This window comes from Moschus berezovskii, chromosome 25 (genome assembly GCF_049115385.1).
Source record: "Moschus berezovskii isolate FMDL1 chromosome 25, NW_MosBer_1.0, whole genome shotgun sequence".
In the NCBI taxonomy this organism is placed as follows: Eukaryota; Metazoa; Chordata; class Mammalia; order Artiodactyla; family Moschidae; genus Moschus; species Moschus berezovskii.
In genome coordinates this window covers 24,295,042-24,302,253 of record NC_142484.1, presented here as the reverse complement: position 1 = coordinate 24,302,253, position 7,212 = coordinate 24,295,042, and the positions used below count along the sequence as shown (strand labels likewise).

The following is a 7,212-nucleotide window of genomic DNA, read 5'->3' as shown; positions in this document are numbered from 1 at the left end:
AAAAGTTGCTACTGTGGAAAATGAAAACTGCTTAAACTGAAGAGGGGTAGGGGAGGGGCTGTGATTTTCCTTTTTGATTAACTGCTGTAACACTGTCCTTCAGGCAGTTGAAAAAGTGAAAGTGTTAGTCACTCAGTGCTGTGTGACTCTTTGTGACCCCATGGACTGTAGCCCACCAGGATCCTCTGTCCATGGGATTCTCCAGGCAAGAAAACTGGAGTGGGTTGCCATTTCCTTCTCCAAAGGATCTTCCTAACCCAGGGATTGAACCCAGGTCTCCTGCATTGTAGGCAGATTCTTTACCATCTGAACTACCAGGGAGTGTCTCAGGCACCTAAGGGAGCTTCATATTTTCTTTAGACACCATTAGGCACCAAAGCTCTTGCAGAACAACTCTGATGCTGTATGAATTCTGCCACTCTTCTAGCACTGATATGGTTCTTGGGTCCACAATCCATTAGAACTATTAACTCCATTCAGATGAATTTTTGTTACAAATCGTACAAAAGGGAGGTGCTTCTGGGTATGTAGGTCCACATTCCATTTTAAGGGTGTATATCTGGTTTTCATAAACTGTTCTTGGTGGCCCAGTCATCAACCATGTCCATATTCTAAGTGTCCTGTCATTGTTATTTTCTAGATCCCAGCTAACGGTGCCATCTCTTACTCCTTTCTGGCCTTCTTTGAGTTCTTCCAACAGCCAGAAATCACAAGGGACTTTTACTTCCAAGCCCATGGTGGCTGCCATCTTGTATCTCTGTGGCTCAAAGGCCTATACCCGGATACCTGAAGACAGATCTCATGTCCCCCAAGGACAGTCATCCTCATATGCCATGATTCCAGATCTCTACCACATCACTCCTACTGCTTTAGGGGTCTCCTAGGACACACCTCCACCCCTGATTAGATGCATTACCATAATAGCCAGGAGGTAGTAAGCATTTACTATTAACCAGGCAATGTGCTGGGCTTCCCCTATGGTTCAGCACATAAAGAACCCACCTGCAATGCAAGAGACACAGGAGATGAGGTTTCAATCCCTGAGTCACGAAGATTTCCTGGAGGAAGAAAATGGCAACACACTCCAGTATTCTTTCCTGAAAAATCCCTTGGACAGAAAAGCCTGGTGGGTCACCAAGAGTCCACAGGGTCACAAAGAGTCAGACACAATTAAGCACTAGGAATTGTGCTACGTTCTTTACAGTCCTCATCTCATTTAATCCTCATAGCAACTCTACAGAGGTGGGTCCTATTATTATCTCCATTTTACAGATGAGAAAACTGAGGTTTTGAAGATTAAATTACTTTCCTAAGGTGATGTAGATATTAAGTGACAGGTCTGGACTCATAGTTGGATTAATGGAATTCATAATCATTTCACTACTACATTAATACTGCTTTTATGGCCTGGGACAGAGGGTCTTATATTACACATAGGAACTTGGGTAATAACTCTATACTTGCAATTGCATTTGTATACAGACTACCCAATGTCAATAAAATATCTGTTAGGGGAAGCACACTGATTGAAACCGTCCACCCTGGCCAGGCACCATAGTAACCATTTGCATGAGTTGTTTTACAACAGGAGGTCCCTGTAAGGAACACAGAACTAATAAGCCTCTACCAACCGGAAGAGTTCAGGAAAGGTCAAAAGGAGACACCACATGTCCGACGACCTCCCAGAATCCTCTCTGGCATCCATTTGGCTGAACAAGCAAGGACTCTGAGTCAGGATGATCGGCTGAAGACAACCGGGAAACTAATCCCATCACCATAAAACCCGAGACTGCAAGCCATGTGACCAAGCTGTTCTCCTGGGTTCCCTTACCCTACTGCTCTCCACCCGGGTGCCCTTTCCCAATAAAATCTCTTGCTTTGTCAGCACATGTGTCTCCTCGGACAATTCATTTCTGAGTATTAGACAAGAGCCCAGTTTCGGGCCCTGGAAGGGGTCCCCCTTCCTGTAACATATCGATGAGAAAATACATTTCTGCTATTTTAAGCCCCCAAATGTGTGACAATTTGTTACAACAGCCACAGAAACTAAGGTGACTACTGGATAGCTTCAGATCCTACTTCCCAAAACCAACGAATAAATTATATTTCCCAATCTCAAGCCTCCAACAATGTAAAATATATCATGCCTTGACTTTGATCACACCCTCTACATAAATACTCAGGAAACTGCTAAAATGGAGACCAGACACAGAACCTTTTGTGTCATTGGCATAAAGGGACTCTGGCTTCACAGTGGGAATTACCAGACGAAAGGGCTTCGTGGTCTAGTAAAGAAATTTGGGAAATACTGGTTTGAAAACATTTGAAAAAGTTTCTCTACTACAGGACTTCTCAGAGCCTTTAATATGCTAATAAGACAGTGACTCCAAGGAGCAACATGGACTTCATCGTTCACCAAGCTTATTTCATTATAATCACCCTACCCCTGGGAATGGGCTTCCCTGGTGGCTCAGACTGCAATGTGGGATTCCTGGGTTCAATCCTTGGGTTGGGAAGATTCCCTGGAGAAGGGAATGCTACCCACTAAAAAGCTTCTTGATGAAGGTAAAAGAGGAGAGTGAAAAAGCTGGCTTAAAACTCAACATTCAAAACATGAAGATCATAGCATCCAGTCCTACCACTTCACAGCAATAGATAGGGAAACAGGGGAAACAGTGACAGACTTTATTTTCTGGGCTCCAAAATCACTGTAGATGGTGACAACAGCCATGAAGTTAAAAGACGCTTGCTCCTTGGAAGAAAAGCTATGACCAACCAAAACAGCATACTAAAAAGCAGAGACATCACTTTGCTAACAAAGGTCCATATAGTCAAAGCTATGGTTTTTTCCAGTAGTCACGTATGGATGTGAGAATTGGACCCTAAAGAAGGCTGATTGTGGAAGAATTGATGTTTTTGAACTGTGGTGTTGGAGAAGACACCTGAGAGTCCCTCGGACTACAAGATCAAACCAGACAGTCCTGAAGGAAGTCAATCCTGAATATTCATGGAAGGACTGACGCTGAAGCTGAAACTTCAATACTTCAGCCACCTGATGCGAAGAACCGATTCACTGGAAAAGACCCTGATGCTGGGAAAGATTGAAGGAAGGAGGAGAAGGGAATGACAAAGGATGAGATGGTTGGATGGGATCACCGACTCAATGGACATGAGTCTGAGCAAACTGTGGGGGATGGTGAAGGACAGGGAAGCCTGGTGTGCTGCAGTCCATGGGGTCTAAAGAGTAGGGCACAGCTGAGCGACTGAACAACAACGACATCCCACTCCAGTATTCTTGCCTGGAGAATTCCATGGACAGAGAGCCTGGCAGGGCCATGAGGTCATAAAGAGTAGGACACGATTGAGTGACTAACACACATCCCTGGGAAAGCACTTTTAAAGACAAGAGTTACAAAGACGACAGTTAGGAGAAAAATATGCCCAAACACCTCACTGTACTGATGACACTGAAGTTCAGAGCAGTTGATCTGCCACAGTCCCACTGCTGGTGGGGCACCTTCAGGGTTAAAACTCAGACTTCCTAACCTTTTGTCTGATGTTCCTTCTACTAACCATGTTGAAGGTCTTAAAAAAAGGAGGCACTGAATGTCATCTTTAAAGTAAAGGGAGGAGGGATCTTCAAAGACAACTTCATTGAAAGCAAACATTTTCTGCAGTGAGTTAACAGTTTATAGAATGCAGCAATGAGGTATAAGGCAAGGGATATTTCTCTCAACTTTTGTTATTGGCATTGACCCTGAAGGCCCTTCGTCCTCCCCCAGAAGCTTAAGGGGCTTAGATCAAGGGCAGATTTTGAAACTGAATGTATTCAGATTAAGCAAAACCTTCAGTGAGAGGATTTACTCCCCACAAGCTGTTGCCAAGTTGGGGCTGTCCCAGCCAGGCCCCTTTGCCTCGACTGCAGCCGACTGGTTTCCAAGTTGCTAGCATTCAAGCAGCCCAGTTTCCCGGGACATTAAATATCCACAGAGCTTCGTCAGCCTCCCAGATCCTTTCCTATTTCTCCACTGTTTTTAGACCGGTTTCAGGTAGGCTGCAGATTTTCTAACAATTACCCAAGGAGATGATCCTGGGGAAATTACCCAGAAATTCGGAGTCTAGAAAAACGCTCCTTTCTTATTAGTGTTTGACAAGTCAAAATGAAGATTATTCCCAGCAAGGAGGATATTTTGCCATGATAATCTAGAAGACAGAGGCAGCTGGGAGTCCAGGCTTATAAGTAGTTGTTTATTTGGGGACTATTCTTTTAATGTCATATTCGTCTGGTTTGCTGGATGCTACTCTTACTCCTCAAGTTTGAAAAATTGCCACTGATTTTGAGAGTCTTGAATGTGGCAGAGAAAATAGTTGCCAAGTTTCTATGAAATTAAAAAAGACGCTTGCCCCCTGAAAGGAAAGTTATGACAATTCTAGACAGTGTATTAAAAAACAGAGGCATCACTGTGTTGTCAAAGGTCAGTCTTCTCAAAGCTATGATTTTTCCAGCAGTCATGTATGGTGGTGAAAGTTGGATCAGAAAGAAGGCTGAGTGCTGAAGAACTGATGCTTTCAAACTGTGGTGTTGGAGAAGATTCTTGAGAGTCCCTTGGATTACAAGGAGACCAAACCAGTCAACCCTAAAGGAAATCAGTCCCGAGTATTCATTGGAAGCACTGATGCTGAAGCTCTAATACTTTGCCCACCCAATATGGAGAGCCAACTCATTGGAAAAGACCCCAATTCTGGGAAAGACTGAAAGTAAAAGGAGAAAAGGGAGAAAGAGGATGAGATGGTTAGATAGCATCACCAATTCAATGGACATGAACTTGGGCAAACTCTGGGAGATGGTGAGAGACAGGGAGGCCTGGCGTGCTGCAGTCCACGCAGTAGCAAAAAGTCGTACACTTAGTGACTGAACAACATTTTGAATGAGCTCTGTCTTTAAGACTGAATTTCTCTAAGTGTTTAAAAGGCCTCAAATTTTTCTCTTTTGTGTTTATATTTTTAGAATAGCTTCTATACATTTTTTCCTCATAATACACGTTTGTTTTAGAAATGTTGGAAGTATGAAAAAAGCATAAGAAAAGAAAAATCTTCTGTGTTCTCATCACTCAGAAATAAAAGTAATTAACATTTTTGGCTCCAAGCTCTTTTAGAATCATTTTTAAATATCTTAACAGGATGCTGGTGGGGATAAAGTTTGAGGTGAGTCTCCCTAATCCCCACAGGATGGAAGGCAACCTGTGTGCTCCGTCTCTGAATCAAGCACAAGGAGAATCACCTATCATTTTGAACTGTGGTGTTGGAGAAGACTCTTGAGAGTCCCTTGGACTGCAAGGAGATCCAACCAGTCCATTCTAAAGGAGATCAGTCCTGGGTGTTCATTGGAAGGACTGATGCTAAAGCTGAAACTCCAATACTTTGGCCACCTCATGAGACGAGTTGACTAACTGGAAAAGACTCTGACGCTGGGAAAGGTTGGGGGCGGGAGGAGAAGGGGACAACAGAGAATGAGATGGCTGGATGGCATCACCGACTCGATGGACATGAGTTTGAGTGAACTCCGAGAGTTGGTGATGGACAGGGAGGCCATAGTGATTCACATGGGTGAATTCACATGCTGTGATTCACGGGGTCGCAAAGAATCAGACACGACTGAGCGACTGAACTGAAGTGAACTGATACCAAAAAAATCTTAGTTTGTCAAATTGTATGGAATCAGAGAGCCCCATTGAATAGGTGAGAAACTGAACACCAGAGAGTTAACCGACTTTCCCCATAACACCTGGCATCTCAGAGGTAAAGCAGGGACCAAGATAATTTTCTGGTTCATTTTAGAGTTTCTTCTCCCCCCACTATACCAGTGTGTCACTAGAGAAAGAATTACAGTTACACAATTCAGTTTGAGTAAGAACGTTTGGCTATGCCAAAACTCAAAGCATGAGGAATTTTTATGTACTAATTATTTGGCATTATGGAGAGAGAAATAATCTCCACATAAACAGAAATTTCCAAAGTACTAAAGGTCAGCTTTTCAAGCACAAAGACCTGCATTTTAATGTTAGCCACTGCCAGTGGAAATTATTCTAAATATGCCTTTTTAAAAGACAGGCACATTTAACAACACGGTTTTTTTTCTTGATGACTCGAAATCATAATTACGAGCATCAGTTTTTATTCTTTCCTACAACAGAGTGAGTCCTTCTGGGATTGGTAAATTATAAACCCCTAATGGTTCCAGACTGCTAAGCTTTCACCGCGTTATGTTTGCTTTGTATGGATTTTCTGTCTCCCCCTTCACAATCAAGCTGTCAGCTATTATTTCTTGCTGCTCCCAGTATGTCTGAGATCTTCTCCTCATTTGTTCCCCATCTGCTATGCTCCTGCTAATCTTTTATGAGCTGGAGAAGCGGATATCCACGTGTGTTAGAAGTATTTGTAACGTACAAGTAATTAGGCTCTGAGTGAGTATTGAGGGGTTTTCTCAGTCATAAATTTAGTGAGCAGACTTAGGAACACATATTTTGACCACTCAGAAGCTGTTCTAAATTTGTGCTCTCTTCAGATTAGCAAATAAATAACATTCAGATAAATGATATATCACAGTACTTTAAAAATAAATAGAAACAGACATGAAGAACTCAGAAATCTTTTGCTGATCTTATGCACATCATTCTTTCCTTGGGAAGTGATCCAAATCTCTAAGCAACATAGTGGGTCCTGAGTTCATAATTTCTTTCTTTCATTTCTTCCGTTGCTATTGTTCAGTCTGTAAGTCATGTCACACTCTTTGCAGTCCTATGGGCTGTAGCATGCCAGGCTTCCCTGTCCTTCACTACCTCCCAGAGTTTGCTCAAATTCATGTCCATCGAGTCGGTGAAGCTATCTAACCACCTCACCCTCTGCCACCCTCTTCTCCTTTTGCTTTCAATCTTTCCCAACATCAGGCTCTTTTCCAACGAGTCGGCTGTTTGCATCAGGTGGCCAAAGCATTGGAGCTTTAGCTTCAGAGGTTTGTAACACTGTACAGGAGGCAGTGATCAAAACCATCCCAAAGAAAAAGAAACACAAGAAGGCAAAGTGGTTGTCTGAGGAGGTTTTACAAACAGCTGAGGAAAACAGAGAAGTGAAAAGCAAGGGAGAAAGGGAAAGATTTACCCAACTGAATGCAGAGTTCCAGAGAATAGCTATTAGCAGTCCTTCATTTCTTTT

The 7,212-nt window shown here is 42.9% G+C and overlaps 1 pseudogene; it reads right to left on the bottom strand.

Moving 5' to 3' along the window:
* Nucleotides 1-334: 334 nt before the first annotated feature.
* LOC148773882 (ubiquitin-conjugating enzyme E2 variant 1 pseudogene) lies at nt 335-748 on the bottom strand (annotated as a pseudogene).
* Nucleotides 749-7,212: the final 6,464 nt, after the last annotated feature.